Source organism: Bos taurus, chromosome 19, assembly GCF_002263795.3.
Source record: "Bos taurus isolate L1 Dominette 01449 registration number 42190680 breed Hereford chromosome 19, ARS-UCD2.0, whole genome shotgun sequence".
NCBI classification, from domain to species: domain Eukaryota; kingdom Metazoa; phylum Chordata; class Mammalia; order Artiodactyla; family Bovidae; genus Bos; species Bos taurus.
Window position 1 is genome coordinate 59148651 of NC_037346.1, and position 17928 is coordinate 59166578.

At 44.8% G+C, this 17928-nt stretch overlaps 1 long non-coding RNA gene across 6 annotated transcripts in view; it reads left to right on the top strand.

Annotated features, from left to right (window-relative positions):
- LOC101902884 (uncharacterized) overlaps positions 1 to 17928 on the top strand; it is a 484977-nt gene that overhangs the window by 149198 nt on the left and 317851 nt on the right. Inside the window, exon 7 of one of the 6 annotated variants that reach the window (XR_009491828.1) lies at positions 10360 to 11299. The exons of the other annotated variants lie outside the window; for them this stretch is intronic. This is a non-coding gene — a long non-coding RNA (uncharacterized lncRNA). Of the gene's footprint in view, positions 1 to 10359; positions 11300 to 17928 lie in introns of those variants that run through there. 6 annotated transcript variants of the gene reach the window in all.

The following is a 17928-nucleotide window of genomic DNA, read 5'->3' on the forward strand; positions in this document are numbered from 1 at the left end:
ATCACAGGAGCCACACTATTGACTTAAGATATCAATAGCATACAACAGGACACATGTTAAAAAAGAGGTAAGTGTAAAGAAAGGTAAAACCAGAATTGAGGGAGAAGTGGCTCCATCTGAGGGGCTTTGGAAGGCTCTACAGAGCAGCTGAGCAAATGGGTTGGCCTTTGAAGGATTAGCCAATACAAGAAATGGAATAACATTCCAGAAGGAGTAATGGAACATACAGTGGATTATCATCATGGATGTACACAGTATGGGTGGGAAAATGTAAATATTTTGCATGTTATGCTATAGAGGAGAGTGCCATTGAAGACCAGAAGCATCATTAGATGGTTCCTTTCACAAAGCTGGTCAACCATAAGGACCTATTGTAGAGTGCAGGGAACTCTGCTCAATACCGTGTAACAACCTAAATCCCAAAGAGTTTGAAAAAGAATAGATACATCTGTATGTTTAACTGAATCACTTTGCTATATACCTGAATCTAATACAGAATTGTTAATCATCTTTACTCCAATATAAAATAAATTTTTAAAAAATATTGCTGGATAATTTGGAAGACAAAGATATTAGGGGAAAGTAAAACACTGGCAAATGTTTTACAGGAATGCAAGTGGGAGATGATGAAAGGAAGGACTATGGAATTGGAAAAGAGAAAATGGACATGATAGATACTTCAGAATTTTCAGGATGAACTTGAAAAAGGTCACTGTGTAATTTGGGAGCATTTTTCAAGCTATTTGTCAAGTTTTTTTTTTTTTAATTTCTACTCAGTCATTTTTTTTTTTTTTTGTCCCTGTTTCCCTGGAAGCCCTGGTATCCAGTCAATTAAAGAAATGATGGATAGTGGGTGGCCCAGAAGCCTCTTCGTGGTGACTAATGGTTTCAGTGACCTTCATGTGAAAGAGCAGTTGTAGATACTGGCAGGAGGGGAGGGTGCCCCTCCCCAGGGTGAGTGCCAGCTCTAGGACGCTGTTCCAGATGTCCTGGGGAGTCCAGTGGTCTTTATCCCCATCTCCAACAGCATCCAGGGAATACACTCCACAAGCAGATGCCTTTAGCCACAGGATGGGGACTCCTGTAATTGCTTACATTTGGCATCCAAGGTCTCACCACAAGGTTGGCAGAGATCAGTCACACACAGAGAAGGACGTGTCTGTGGGCATGACCCCCTCCAAAGCCGTGGTCTCATGGGTGGAGGTGACTCAGGGTGGAAGGACCACGTGAGAGCTCTGCAGTCAGCAGGAGGGCCTGAGGTTGGGTTTGTATTAACACCCTCAGCTTTGGCTACTTTGCTAAACCTCAGAAGGGTGGCTTGGAGGCTGGAAACGTTACAGGGAAAGACCTGCTGGTGAGTGGCCTGGTCCAGCAGACCTTGATCTTTGTGCTCGGAATCTCCTCTGAGCAGGCCCTCTGTGCGGTCCTCATGGCACCAGGGGAGGAAGAGCACAAGAGTGAAGCTCCTCTGTATTAGTGCATAGAGTCCACCTCACCTCTTACAAAGCCTTCATACACGGGAAGCTCATGTCTAGAAGAAAGGTCAGTTGTTGGTGGGATGAGTGTTTTTTAAATATTTGTGTTTGGCAGCATCAAGTCTTAGTTGGGGCAGGAGGGATCGCGTTGTACCAGAGACTGAACCTTGGCCCCTGCATTGGAAGGTGGATTTTTCACCACTGGGCCACCAGGAAAGTCCCACTTTTTTTTTTTTTTTTAAATCCTAATAAGCTTACTCCCCTCCGGCTGCCATCTTTTGCGGGAGGAAAGTGGAGGAGGCAGCTCCCATCTGATGGGGGCTTCCCTGGTGGATCAGACGGTAAAGAATCTGTCTGCAGTGCGGGAGACTGGGATTCACTCCCTGGGTCAGGAAGATCTCTTGGAGAAGGGAAGGGCAACCCACTCCAGTATTCTTGCCTGGAGAGCCCCATGGACAGAGGAGCCTGGTGGGCTGCAGTCCGTGGGGTCACAAAGAGTTGGACACGACTCTGCGCAACTAACACTTTAATACTTTCCCACCCAAAGGAAAACCCACCTGTGTGTCCGTGTGATGTCTCTAAGCATACAGGTTCACTGTGTGTGTGTCTCAGTATTTTATCCCCATGATCACCGAAAGGCAGGAGACAGCTCACAGGACAGGACTCCTTCTCCCTTTGATTCATACACCCTCCACTTCCTTGAGCCTCTGCTCACACGCCAATGGCGCACTACCTACGCCACTTTTCCTTTTCCTTCTCCTCCTCACTGCTTCCGCTTTTTGACCTCCTGTGTCTTGCTTTCTTTGACTTTTCCTCTTTTTCCTCTTTCATGTTTTTTTCCATGTCTCAGGGAAGAGTCAAGATTAACTGACCAGTTCATTTGTTTCTGTGTTTACTGCTGTGTGGATTTAAAGGAGAATATGTGGAGAGTGGTGTGTGTGGGTGTGTGTGAGAGAGAGAACATCAAAGTGTGAGAACTCATGAGAGTTTTGGTAGGTGGCAAACAAAATATACTATTAGAAATAAACATATATAGCACAGGAAATTCTACTCAATATTCTGTAATAACCTACATGGGAAAAGAATCTGAAAAATAACGAATATATGTATAGGTGTAACTGAATCGCTTTACTGTACACCTGAAACTAACACAACACTATAAATCAAATACACGCCAATATTAAGTAAATATTAAAAAAGAATAAATGTACACAAATTTAATCATCCTGAAAGTTGTATTCTGAAAGTCTTAAAAGCATGCTTTGTTAACCAGGTTTGGAATACTATTTTTGATACGAGGAATGAATGTAGTGACCCAAGAGTATTAAGTTGAAATGCAATTATAAGTAAAATGGAGTAAATTAAAAAAAAAGAAATTAGAACAAAATACCCTAGCTGGGGATAATTCTGCTTCTTGAAGATGCTTATAGAATTCGTATGGGGAAATGACATTCCCTGTCTTCTTTACTTGCAGAGATTGGTGGGGAAGCATGATATGTCTTAAGAGTTAGTTCTTGTTGTTCAGTCACTCAGTCTTGTCTGACTCTCTGCTAACCCCATGGACTGCAGCACTCCACGCTTCCCTGTCCTTCACTATCTCCCGAGTTAGTGATGTCATCCAACTGTCTCATCCTCTGTCATCCCCTTCTCCTGCCTTCAATCTTTTGCAGCATCAGGGTCTTTTCCAATGAGTCAGCTCTTCCCATCAGGTAACCAAAGTATGGGAGTTTCAGCATCAGTCATTCCAGTGAATATTCAGAGTTGATTCCCTTTAGGATGGACTGGTTTGATCTCCTTTGCAGTCCAAGGGACTCTTAAGAATCTTCTCCAGCACCACAATTTGAAAACATTAATTTTTTGGTGCTCAGCCTTCTTTATGGTCCAACTGTCACATCTGTAAATGAGCAAATAAAACCAATTTTATTTCCTAGAACATCCTAGATGAGTTTGGGGCCAGGCTAAGGTGGACCAGAGCCTCTGAAGCAGGGCTGGGGGTTGGACGGCTGCATCATTTAGCATAAGAAACATATTCACAGGAGGAGGAGGAAATTGAGGCTCGACCCAGAGGAGGAGGAAGTGAGAAACAGGGGAGTGGCTGCAGCACAAAACAGAGACAGCCAGTGAGAGGCGTCCTGAGGCGGCGTCAGCCAGTGAGAGGCGTCCTGAGGCGGCGTCAGCCAGTGAGAGGCGTCCTGAGGCGGCGTCAGCCAGTGAGAGGCGTCCTGAGGCGGCGTCAGCCAGTGAGAGGCGTCCTGAGGCGGCGTCAGCCAGTGAGGGGCGTCCTGAGGCGGCGTCAGCCAGTGAGGGGCATCCTGAGGCGGCGTCAGCCAGAGAGAGGCGTCCTGAGGTGACGTCAGCCAGTGGAATGTTCATGCAAGCACATGCTCCATTGGCCACCATGATATCTGGTAATGAAACTATCTTGTTTCATTCTTTAACCTCCAGCCTGTTTAACCTCAAACTTCCTTTTGCAATCAATCCATCTTACTGATTCTATAGAACCGACTTTGGATGTCACTGTCTGGAGAAAGGCGAGGCAAGTGGGAGGAGAAAACCCTCACGTGAGACGTAAATACTTCAGCAAGAGCAGGAACTTCCTTTACAACATCCATTCCTTTACAACACCCACTGATCTTAGGAGAGAGGTCCACAAGTTACGGAATGGAGGCAATTTGTATACTCACCGAAATGTCCTCATGAAGTTGAATGATCTTGAAGATCTTGAAGTGTAAGACGTTACACACACACACACACACACACACACACACACACACACACACACACTCTCTCTCTCTCTCTCTCTCTCTCTCTCTCTCTCTCTCTCTCTCTCTCTCACTAGCCAGCCTACATGATCTTGCTGGAGAGTCTTGTTCAGATCAGATCAGTCACTCAGTCGTGTCTGACTCTTTGCGACCCCATGAATCGCAGCACACCAGGCCTCCCTGTCCATCACCAACTCCCGGAGTTCACTCAGACTCACGTCCATCGAGTCAGTGATGCCATCCAGCCATCTTCATCCTCTGTTGTCCCCTTCTCCCCCTGCCCCCAATCCCTCCCAGCATCAGAGTCTTTTCCAATGAGTCAACTCTTTGCATGAGGTGGCCAAAGTACTAGAGTTTCAGCTTTAGTATCATTCCTTCCAAAGAAATCCCAGGGCTGATCTCCTTCAGAATGGACTGGTTGGATCTCCTTGCAGTCCAAGGGACTCTCAAGAGTCTTCTCCAACACCACAGTTCAAAAGCATCAATTCTTTGGTGCTCAGCCTTCTTCACAGTCCAACTCTCACATCCATACATGACCATAGGAAAAACCATAGCCTTGACTAGATGGACCTTTGTTGGCAAAGTAATGCCTCTGCTTTTGAATATGCTATCTAGGTTGGTCATAACTTTCCTTCCAAGGAGTAAGTGTCTTTTAATTTCATGGCTGCAGTCACCATCTGCACTGATTTTGGAGCCCAAAAAAATAAAGTCTGACACTGTTTCCACTGTTTACCCGTCTATTTCCCATGAAGTGATGGGACCAGATGCCATGATCTTCGTTTTCTGAATATTGAGCTTTAAGCCCACTTTTTCACTCTCCACTTTGACTTTCATCAAGAGGCTTTTGAGTTCCTCTTCACTTTCTGCCCTAAGGGTAGTGTCATCTGCATATCTGAGGTTATTGATATTTCTCCCAGCAATCTTGATTCCAGCTTGTGTTTCTTCCAGCCCAGCGTTTCTCATGATGTACTCTGCATATAAGTTAAATAAGCAGGGTGACAATATACAGTCTTGACGAACTCCTTTTCCTATTTGGAACCAGTCTGTTGTTCCATGTCCAGTTCTAACTGTTGCTTCCTGACCTGCATATAGGTTTCTCAAGAGGCAGGTCAGGTGTTCTGGTATTCCCATCTCTTGAAGAATTTTCCACAGTTTATTGTGATCCACACAGTCAAAGGCTTTGGCATAGTCAATAAAGCAGAAATAGATGTTTCTCTGGAACTCTCTTGCTTTTTCCATGATCCAGCGGATGTTGGCAATTTGATCTCTGGTTCCTCTGCCTTTTCTAAAACCAGCTTGAACATCTGGAAGTTCACGGTTCACATATTGCTGAAGCCTGGCTTGGAGAATTTTGGCATTACTTTACTAGCGTGTGAGATGGGTGCAATTGTTTGAGCATTCTTTGGCATTGCCTTTGTTTGGGATTGGAATGAAAACTGACCTTTTCCAGTCCTGTGGCCACTGCTGAGTTTTCAAATTTGCTGGCATATTGAGTGCAGCACTTTCACAGCATCATCTTTCAGGATTTGGAATAGCTCCACTGGAATTCCATCACCTCCACTAGCTTTGTTCGTAGTGATGCTTTCTAAGGCCCACTTGACTTCACATTCCAGGATGTCTGGCTCTAGGTCAGTGATCACACCATCGTGATTATCTGGGTCGTGAAGATCTTTTTTGTACAGTTCTTCTGTGTATTCTTGCCATCTCTTCTTAATATCTTCTGCTTCTGTTAGGTCCATACCATTTCTGTCCTTTATCGAGCTCATCTTTGGTATCTCTGATTATCTTGAAGAGATCCCTAGTCTTTCCCATTCTGTTGTTTTCCTCTATCTCGTTGCATTGATCACTGAGGAAGGCTTTCTTATCTCTGCATTCAGATGCTTATATCTTTCCTTTTCTCCTTTGCTTTTCACTTCCCTTCTTTTCACAGCTATTTGTAAGGCCTCCCCAGACAGCCATTTTGCTTTTTTGCATTTCTTTTCCCTGGGGATGGTCTTGATCCCTGTCTCCTGTACAATGTCATGAACCTCATTCCATAGTTCATCAGGCACTCTATCTATCAGATCTAGGCCCTTAAATCTATTTCTCACTTCCACTGTATAAGCATAAGGGATTTGATTTAGGTCATACCTGAATGGTCTAGTGGTTTTCCCTACTTTCTTCAATTTAAGTCTGAATTTGGCAATAAGGAGTTCATGGTCTGAGCCACAGTCAGCTCCTGGTCTTGTTTTTGCTGACTGTATAGAGCTTCTCCATTTTTGGCTGCAAAGAATATAATCAATCTGATTTCGGTGTTGACCATCTGGTGATGTCCATGTGTAGAGTCTTCTCTTGTGTTGTTGGAAGAGGGTGTTTGCTATGACCAGTGCATTTTCTTGGCAAAACTCCATCAGTCTTTGCCCTGCTTCATTTCGTATTCCAAGGCCAGATTTGCCTGTTACTCCAGGTGTTTCTTGACTTCCTACTTTTGCATTCCAGTCCCCTATAATAAAAAGGACATCTTTTTTGGGTGTTAGTTCTAAAAGGTCTTGTAGGTCTTCATAGAACCGTTCAACTTCAGCTTCTTCAGCATTACTGGTTGGGGCATAGACTTGGATTACTGTGATATTGAATGGTTTGCCTTGGAAACGAATAGAGATCATTCTGTCGTTTTTGAGATTGCATCCGTGTACTGCATTTCGGACTCTTTTGTTGACCATGATGGCCACTCCATTTTTTCTGAGGGATTCCTGCCCGCAGTAGTAGATATAATGGTCATCTGAGTTAAATGCACCCATTCCAGTCCATTTTAGTTTGGTGATTCCTAGAATGTCGACATTCACTCTTGCCATCTCGTGTTTGACCACTTCCAATTTGCCTTGATTCACAGACCTGACATTCCAGATTCCTATGCAATATTGCTCTTTACAGCATCAGACCTTGCTTCTATCACTAGTCACATCCATGGCTGGGTATTGTTTTTGCTTTGGCTCCATCCCTTAATTCTTTCTGGAGTTATTTCTCCATTGATCTCTAGTAGCATATTGGGCACCTACTGACCTGGGGAGTTTCTCTTTCAGTATCCTATCACTTTGCCTTTTCATACTGTTCATGGGGTTCTCAAGGCAAGAATACTGAAATGGTTTGCCATTCCCTTTCCAGTGGACCACATTCTGTCAGATCTCTCCACCATGACCCGCCCATCTTGGGTGGCCCCACAGGCATGGCTTAGTTTCATTGAGTTAGACAAGGCTGTGGTCCTAGTGTGATTAGATTGACTAGTTTTCTGTGAGTATAGTTTCAGTGTGTTTGCCCTCTGATGCCCTCTTGCAACACCTACCGTCTTACTTGGGTTTCTCTTACCTTGGGCGTGGGGTATCTCTTCACCGCTGTTCCAGCAAAGCGCAGCCATTGCTCCTTACCTTGGACGAGGGGTATCTCCTCACCGCCGCCCTTCTGGCATTCAATGTGGGATAGCTCCTCTAGGCCCTCCTGCGCCTGCGCAGCCAGGGCTCCTTGGATGTGGGGTTGGTCCTCCCGGCCACCGCCCCTGGCCTCGGGCGTAGGGTTGCTCCTCCTGGCTGCCGCCCCTGGCCTCAGGCTTAGGGGCGTGGGGTAGCTCCTCCCGCCCGCTGCCCCTGGCTGCAGCTGCGGCGGGCGCCCCAAAGCGCAGCCGAGAGGAGCCACCCCACGTCCGAGGTCAGGGGCAGAAGCCGGGAGGACCCCATGCCCGAAGGGCGGCGGCCAAGAGGAGTTACCCCACGTCCGAGGTCAGGGGCGGCAGCCGAGAGTACCAGACTGCGACGGCACAGGAACGGCCAAGAGGAGCTACCCCGAGTCCGAGGTCAGGGGCAGCGGCCGGGAGAGTCTTGTTAACTCTTGTCAAATAAGTTAATTCCCGCTAGTACTCAACAGAAATGCTGTTCTACCTGAGGTCGCAGATTTGAGAGGCAGCTCAGTAGAACATTAGGGGCCACTAACAGAGGCTGCCCCCAGTGACTGCAGATTCAGGCTTGTATTTATCTGTACAGAATGTTGTCTTCGTCCCTGGCATCTTTGGAGGGTGTGTCTCTTTCCATTTGATTCTTGTGGCAGTTGTCACTGCTTTGGACTCCATGTCTTGACTTGCAGCTGGGTGTCCCCAAAGTCAATTTAATCACAATATCCCTCAAATGCTCTCCAAACCTGGTCAAGTTACTCTCATTCCTGTCAACAAACAAGAGCCAAGAGGTTAAATTGTTTAGATTTCCTTATATAATTTTCTCCTATTATAGGGGAAAAGGTACAGATAAGCCACTCTCAGGGGCTTCCCAGGTTACGTAGTAGTAAAGAATCCACCTGCCAATGCAGGAGACACAAGAGACGTGGGTTCGATATCTGCGTCAGGAAGATCCCCTGGTGGAGGGCATGGCAACCCATCCCATGGACAGAGGAGCCTGGAGGGCTGCAGTCCATGGGATCGCAGAGTCGGACGTGACTGAAGTGACTGAGCACACACTTAAGCCACTCTCAGAGCCCTCTGCCAGCTCTCCGGTTCCTCAGTGGGCACGTCCCTGTATCTCACAGGGGAGGGAAATGCTGCATTCACTTCATGGACCCCTCTTGAGCGTCTTTGCCTTCACTCTGTCCCACACGGTTCGCTCACCTCTTCTTCGAGAGTACTCATGTTTCTACCACCTTTGAAACTGAAAAGTGAAAACAGCAAAATTCTCTTGTTCGTCATGACCCAATAGGAGATAGGGGTGAGCTGAGCTCTCTGCGAGGTGCTGAATGGATGAAAAGGACCCCAAACATATGGAAAATATGGAGAATGGGGTCTAAGTCATAAAAATAAAAATAAAATAAATAAAATAAATTGGGAATGCCAGTTTCTGGTAATGATTTGTTTTCACAGTAACTGAGAACTCCCTTAAACCTGCGATTAATCACACATTTATGGTGAGGGTAAGCTGGCAGAATTAGGGGGCTTGGGTTATTAGTGCAGCTGCTTTCCATTGATGAGATCTGAGTTCAAATCTCAACCCCGTGTTACAAATGAAAATGTCATTTTGAAAGTTAATTAGCTCCATGCAATAAATACTGGCTACTTGATTGATGTACCTGAAAAATCACTACCCGGAAAAAAAAAAGTTATATATATGGCCCGTTAGGAGAGTCAAGCCAGTCAAAAAGTCAGACATTATTTAAACAATTTGCTTTTCTTAATAGTCCAACCACCTGCAAGTAAATAGAATTTATTAAAAGAAGGTGGGGTTTCTAGGAGTCAGAGTATGTGAAAGAAAGTCTGCAGGTATTAAGAACTGTAGAATTTTAGAACTAGGAAAAAAATCTTTAAAAGCTATCTAATCTAATCCTTGTTTTTTGTTTTTTGTTTTTTTAAATAGAGGAGGGAATAGAAACTTGGGAGGTTAAGGGACTTGCTTAAGCCGAGCAGTTAACTGGTGGAGAGAGTGGGACTGGATGCCAGGTGTCTTGTTCATCACACATGTTCTCTGAATTATTCCCAGGGACTCAGCCCCGTTCTCCTTTCACTTAGCTTTTCCCCATGATTTGGGCATGGGTCTTATTTTTTAGTATATTTTCTGCTTCAGAAGATTCTTCTTCTATGAAGACAACTCAAACCTTATTAATACTTTTAAAAAGAATTTTTATTGGAGTACAATTGTTTGGGGCTTCCCAGGTGGCTCAGTCATAAGGAATTCACTTGCCAGTGCAGGAGATGCAAGAGACGTGTGTTCGATCCCTGAGTCAGAGGAATCTGCTCGAGAAGGAAATGGCAACCTGCTCCAGTATTCTTGCCTGGAAAATTCCATGGACAGAGTAGCCTGGTGGGCTACAGTCTGTGGGATTGCAATCAGGTGGACATGACTGAGTGACTGAGCACACACGTACACACACACACACACACACACACACACACACACACACACACACAGCTGCTTTACCATGTCGTGTTATTTTCTGCTGCAGAGAGACGTGAATCAGCCGTATGTATGCCTATATGCCTTCTTTTTCAGCTTTTCTTCCCATTTAGGTCAACACAGAGCCTTGAGAGTTGAGCTCCCTGTGCTATCCAATAGATTCTCATACTTTTTTAAAAAATGAAAATGCTTTTATCAATGTAGTCATCCCTCTCCTTACAGGTAGAGAAAAACCAGCTGTCCACCAACTGTGATCCCTTTACGTGAGACATCCTGGAATTGAATACAGAGTGAATTGGACCCAAAGTAGATAAGTGTGAGGTATTATACTTACTAAGAGTGCAGACAGCAGTTCTGTCTGAACCAGTATGACGTAAAGTTTTGTCTGAGCCAGTGACATGCAAATAAGTCATGAAGTCTTAGTTACTTTGTGTACATGTTTATAATTTAAGCTGCTCCTAATTCTTGAAATAATGACGTTCATGGGGCATTTCATTCGGTGGCAGTATGACTTGACTAAGCCTGTTACAGACCATTCTGGTGAGAACTCAGGGAGAAAAGAGGAGAGGCACAGAGGCAGCCTCTGCCGTCTCGGAGAATACATACATTACGACGAACAAGGAGAGGGCAGAGGCGTGGACACTGACGGCTACTCTGCAGACTCCCTCGGTGGTCCGGTGGCTCAGACTCTGCGCTCCCAGTGCAGATCCGGTTGCGGGGCAGGGAACTGGATCCTGCAGGGTTCAGCCAAGATCGAAGATCCCACGTGCATAACTACGATGCAGCACAGCAGATAAATAAATATAATTTACAAAAGGCCGTTCTGGTGAAATCTGAAATTCAGATGAGGAACATGTCATTGGAAACTGGAGGAGAGACATGACATGGTGGCAGGGACCCAGTGCTGACCCCAGAAGCCAAGCAGTAGTCACACTCAGTAATATTTGTCATATGAATGAGTCCAGAATTAAATAAGTGAATGACTTCTAAACTCAACAGGATGTGTCTTTCATATATTGATTCAGAAGAGAGAAAACTAGGTGACGAAAAGACAGATTACCAGTGATGTCACCTTTCTCCCAGTTGTTACTGTCAGTGTATCTAGAACAATTATTAACCCTGTGTATTTATTTAAAACTCTATTTTCTTTGAACCTGTTATTTATTTTTTCTTTTTTTGATTGTGAGTCATTTTTATGTAGATCATCATGTTAATTATCATGTTATCCAGAAAAAAAAAAAACATACTTTTCTTTCTTTTTAACTAATACATTCTCACCTGTCCTTCACCCTAATTTATTTCCTTATAGGCCAGATTCTACTGAGTTAGTTTAAAAAGTTCCTTCGGGTTTTTCCATAACATATTATGGGAAAACTCAAATGAACTTTTTAGCCAACCCAAGGTTATAGAGAACTTTAGGAGATTTGGTATTCATCAGTTCTTTAAATTGATCATTTTTAAGATTCTTCTTAAAAAGTGATTTCAGTTCCAATGAATACTGACTGAGAACCATATTCCAGGTTCTATGCTGGACATTTTCACTCACAATGTATAATTTAAGTTATCGGGTTGTTAACTTTTTGTGTGAGGTGTTTGTTTTAACTGCGCAGAACTTTTTTCTTATATAAAAAACAAACAAAAAAAACCCCAAACACCTCCCCCAGTTTCTGCCTGTGGGAACTAGACATGACAGTGAGATAAATTTTTCTTCCTTCAGGGGCTGCTAGCAACAGCAGCAACTTTGAAAAATGCACCAAAAAAGTCGTTTCAGGCGCAGTTAGGAGATTTGGGCAATACCAGACGTCTGTCTTTTGAAAGAAATAAGGCTCTGCTTAAAAGAAACTGGGCAGATGGTTCCAATGGAAATTCAAAGTAAACTCGAAGTACTTGGAACTGTCTGTTTCTACACCATTAATGCTTTCTCATATCAGACAAATTGTCTTGATAACTTGTTTCCCTGATTCAAATTCTTTATCAAGACATATTTCCTGAGCAATTTCTTTCTGCCCAGTTTGGTCCCAGAGTGTTAAGCATCATCAGGCCCACGAGCTTAGAAATTATCCTGCCCAGACTTGAGTGCATCTCAGAAGTACTCAGTCCTCGCCATTCTGGGGCCACTGTGTTTCTTGAGACCTTAGTTATTCACCCCCACCCCCCACTCCGGGATTATTATAATTGTCTCTATTGTTCCTTAACTGCCTGAAGTCCTACCCCTTTTCCTGTTACCCCTTTCAATTTGTTTTCTGTGTTGCCTGAGTAATGTTTCTTAAATGCATGCCTAAGCATGTCATTCGCTGCTTAAAATCCTTCAATTACACTCAATTGCGTTGATAATATAACCCAAAGTTTTGAGCAACAGCCTCTTTAAACCCTTTCTGGAATAAGGTGGGGGATATACATACAAATACTTCCCAGGTGGCTCAGTGGTAAAGAACCTGCCTGCAATGAAGGAGACCCGAGTTCAGTGCCTGGGTCAGGAAGGTCCCCCTGGGGTGGAAATGGCAACCCACTCCAGTCTTCTTGTCTGGAGAATGCCATGGACAGAGGAGCCTGTGGGGCTACAGTCCATGGGGTCGCAAGGAGTCCGACACAACTGAAGCGACTTAGCAGGCACGCACATCAGCATGGATGTCTGTTTCCGTGAATTCCTTAGTGTGGCGTGTAAGGAGGACCCTGGGGCCTGGCCGCTGCCTCTCTGGCCTTCGTCCCCGCCCGTCTCACCCTCTACGCACTCCAGGCTCTGCTCAGCTACCCACGCCTTGCCTGCACTTTACTCTTGCCCCCTCTGCAGAGAATCCCCTCTCCCCTGGACCTACCCAACCCCTCCTCTTCCAAGCCTTTGCCCAGATGTAACCTGCCCTGGGAAGCCTTCCCTGGAGTAGGTGTGGGACCCTCTTCCAGATTCATCTAGCATTCTATCTTGGTTCTTATTCAGTTGGTAAGTTGTTTCTGACTCTTTGCGACCCCATGGACTGCAGCACACCAGGCCTCCCTGTCCACTATCTTCCAAAGCTTGATCTAACTCATGTCCATTGAGTTGGTGATGCCATCCAACCATCTCATCCTATGTCATCCCCTTCTCCTCCCACCCTCAATCTTTCCCAGCATCAGGATCTTTTCAAATGAGTCAGCTCTTCACATCAGGTGGCCAAAGTACTTGAGTTTCAGCTTCAACATCAGTCCTTCCAATGAACACCCAGGACTGATCTCCTTTAGGATGGACTGGTTGGATCTCCTTGCAGTCCAAGGGACTCTCAAGAGTCTTCTCCAACACCAGTTTGAAAGCATCAGTTCATCAGCGCTGATCCTTCTTCATGAGCATTTCTGAATCACTTCTTCCACGTTATTCTTGCCAGACTGGGAATTCATTGAGAGTAAAACCAAGCATCTGTAGTCATCCCAGTTCAGGTGTAGAGCTGTCTCATTTATTGGTTTGGAAATGACACATCGCTTTTTCCACCCTGAGGCTCTTCTGCCATAGATCATGCATTGTTTATCATAGACTCCTAGATGAAACCAGGGAGATCTGTCAAGCCCAATCCAGACTTCCCGGATGGGAACACTTTCTCTAACCACTGGGCTGGTAATCATCCAGTATCTGCCTGACACCATGGGCTAAAGCCATGTGTTTTCCTGTTCTTCAGGGACTATGACTATTTACTGACTTTACTCAGTAATTTCCTGAAAATATCAATGGTTAAGGGAAGGGTCATTTTGGGCTTTTGTTCCTCTAGAACAGGGATCCTCAAACCCCCGCCCCCCCCCCACCGGATCTAATGCCTGAGGATCTGAGCTGTAGTTGATATGATAATAATAGAAATAAACTACAGTGAGTGTAGTGTGCTTGATCATTCTGAAACCTCCCGCCACTCAGTCTGTGGAAAAATTATCTTCCACGAAACTGGCCCCTGGTGCCAAAAAGTTTGGGGACTGCTGCTCTAGAAGGACAGGCGATGGGACCATCCCGTGCGGCAGGGTAATTTGCATCACTGTAGGATAGGTAAGCTAGGCCTTGTGGTGTGTGGATGCTCAGTCCTTTCAGTCAGGTCTGACTCTTTGCGACTCTATGGGCTGCAGCCTGCCAGGCTCCTCTGTCCATCGGATTCTCCAGGCAAGAACACTGGAGTGGGTGCCGTGCCCTCCTCCAGGGTGTCTTCCTGACCCAGAGAAAGAACTCCAGTCTCTGTCTCTTGCACCCCTCTAGTGCCACCTGGGAAGCCCAAACCAGGCCTTGGACAACTGCTTGTTCCCCATTTAGTTTTCTTTATGAGCGTCTCTTCCCAAGGTCTTCAGAGCCTGACCTCCCCGTTTCCTTATTCCTGCTTGTCTTCCTTCCACTTGGTTGGTGCATTGGTTTATATTTTCACCTTCTCATGTATAAAGCCTTAGGACCTCTGTTGCCTTGGAAACATTTAGAACGGGAAAGTTCACTATAAGTGGTTGATGACTAATGATGATTTAATTATCTGTCGACATACTCTTTGCATGGCAGTATATTCTGCTTTGACCCATAGAAGTAAACCTGCACTGATGGAATTTCTGAATCAGAAATAGACTTGTGGGGATTTTTATGGGTGTTGAGGCTGAAGTTGTTCTCAGCATCCTTCTAAAAACGCCATCTATTTTTTTTTTTTCATCTATTCTCCATTACATTGATTTTATAACACAGTAGAAACAATTCAGATTAGAGTATCGGGTAGAGCAAGTGCAGGCCTGATTCGAACTGGTGGCCACAGTCAGGGGATCTAATCGGCTGGAGGAAGTGGGACAGAAGCAATTTGGGTCCTGGGCAGTTGGGGAAGTGCTCCCGGAGGGCCCTCCCAGGATCCAGCGGCGCCTTCAGCGCTCAGGACTTGCTCAGGGAAAAGGAGCTGCAGACAGTTGGGAAGCCAGTGAAGGTCTCCGAGGAGGTTCTGCGTTTCAGAGACCTGTTGATTCAGACGATAAAACGCATCCTCAGGACAATTTAAAATTTTTGCTTTTATCAGATGTTTTGCTGTCTGCTCCTTCCATTCTCAAGAATTCCTCGCTGCAGCTAGCTGTGGTGTGATTTTCCACACTGATATGAGCTCTGGCAGAGTCTCCCCTCTGCTTCTTTCTTGGCTGCCAAGACCCTGGAGGCTCAGCTCCATCCATTGTCTTTCTTCCCTGCAATGCTTGAGGGAGAGGCTTCGTAGAAGTTTTATGATGAGGTTAGGACAGCAAGACTCATTCCTGGGCCTTTGTTTCAGCTTGAAATATACCACAAATTAATTGGGCTGATGCAGCTAATTAAGATAGTCCCTTGGGTTGTGTGCCTGCCTTCTGAAAAATTTCTTGAAGTTGCCAGATCTAGGCTTCGTGTATTGAAATGTTAATGATCCATGGCCTTAAGAAAAAAACCTTTCCTTTAAATGGAATTCATAGCTAAAGAAAATGTTTAGACTGATTAGCACTCAGGCTGCAGCTTCACATACCATTTTCAAAAATAGCACATCATTTCCTATAACAGATGTCTCAAGTAATTTGATACCAAACTTTCTGCAGACTCCTACTGTTATAATGACAATGATTTTTGCTCTCCGTCCTTAAGTGATCTTGCAGCAGAGAGAGATATTCTGGGATATTTTCTCTATCTGCAATCAAAAAAGAGTCAACTTTGAGTAGAAACAAATGGTTTCAGCAAACAGCAGTAACTTGCAATCAGAGTCTTTTAGAAAAGAAGATGCCAATAAATAGAGTAATCAGAGGCCTTTGGCATTCTGTGCTGGTGGTTAAGATTCTTTAGCATGACCATGTTTGTGCTTTGTTATTCAGTAGCTAAGTCGTGTCCAATTCTTTGCGACCCCATAAACTGAAGCACGCCAGGCTTCCCTGTCCTTCACTATCTCCTGGAGTTTGCTCAAACTCATGTCCAATGAGTCAGTGATGCCATCCAACCATCTCATCCTCTGTTACCCACTTCTCCTCCTACTCTCAATCTTTCCTATCATCAGGATCTTTTCCAGTGAGTTGGGTCTTCGCATCAGATGGCCAAAGTATTGGAGCCTTCAGCATCAGTCCTTCCAATGAATATTCAAAGTTGATTTCCTTTAGGATTGACTGGTTTGATCTCCTTGCTCCAAGGGACTCCAAGGGACTCTCGAGAGTCTTCTCCAGAACCAGAGCTCAAAAGGGACAATTCTTCAGCAGTCAGCCTTCTTTATGATCCATCTCTCACATCCGTACACGACTACTGGAAAGCCATAGCTTTGATTATATGGACCTTTGTCGTCAAAGTGACGTCTCTCATTTTTAATACACTGTCTAGGTTTGTCATAGCTTTTCTTCCAAGGAGCAAGCATGTTCTAATTTCATGGCTGCAGTCACCATCCATAGTGATTTTGGAGCCCAAGAAAATGGTCTCTGAACCCTGATCTCTGTCTTTTCAGATCACGGAGGCCACTGTGTTCCTGTGTTTCCCCCTCCCCAAACCATAATCAGAAACTGCGTGTAGGCAGAAAGCCAGAGTGAGCCAAGTCTCACCTCATTTGTTTCTCTTCCTGTAGGGATGAAGTTCTGTAACATGTGTTTCCCAGTGTCTGAAGACCATCATTTCACACATTTTGCCCAGTTTTCTAGTTGTTTATTGTAGAAGTCTAGTCTGGTACTAGTGAATCCTCCCTTGATGACCTCAGGCAGAAACTTTACCAGTTACTTGGAAATAAACAAGACCACCACCACCAAAAAAAGATAGAAAAATAAAAGATTAAGGGATTTTTTAAAATATAGTAAAATACACATTGTTATTGTGTTGTTGTTTAGTCACTAAGTCATGTCTGATTCTTTAAGAGCCCGTGGACTGCAGGACACCAGGCTCCCCTGTTCATGGGATTCTCCAGGCAGGAATACTGGAGTGGGTTGCCATTTCCTTCTCCAGGGGATTTTCCCAACCCAGGGATTGAACTTGTGTCTCCTGTTTGGCAGACAGATTCTTTACCACCTGGGCCACCTGTAGCCCAAATGTAGCATTGCTGCTGCTGCTGCTGCCGCTAAGTCGCTTCAGTCGTGTCCGACTCTGTGCAACCCCATGCACTGCAGCCCAACAGGCTCCCCCGTCCCTGGGATTCTCCAGGCAGGAACACTGGAGTGGGTTGCCATTTCCTTCTCCAATGCAGGAAAGTGAAAAGTGAAAGTGAAGTCGCTCAGTCGTTCCCGACTCTTAGCGACCCCATGGACTGCAGCCCACCAGGCTCCTCCATCCATGGGATTTTCCAGGCAAGAGTACTGGAGTGGGGTGCCACTGCCTTCTCCGAATGTAGCATTATGATACTCTAAAGATATTCTGAAGATATTTGGCCAAAGAATGACTGAAAGTTTTATACTTATTTTTCTCACATTAGAAGAAATTATTCCTATCCTACTGAAAGAATGACTGGTTCATCATTGATCTCCCAATGTATTTTAGTTTCACGGCTACTTACAAATATTAACAACAACAACACAGGAATCAGACAAATGTCATGATTCCCTGGTTGCGCATGGTGCGTCTCCTTCCTTCAAGTGTCTTTTCGTCTTTTTCACTTTCCCTGCAGGCTTGCCTCTACTGAATGCAGAAGTTGCAGAATCAATAAGAACCAGGTGTTTCATCATGAGAAAACTTTTTTTGTTACTTGATCATAAGATAATAACTATGATAAGTGATTTATCTTATTTAATACTCATAAAACCACTGAGATGTAAGTATAATCTTGTGACCTTGAAAAACTTATTTAATCATTTTAAGTCTTAGGCTCCAGATCAGTAGAATGAGATAATAAACAGATAAACAGT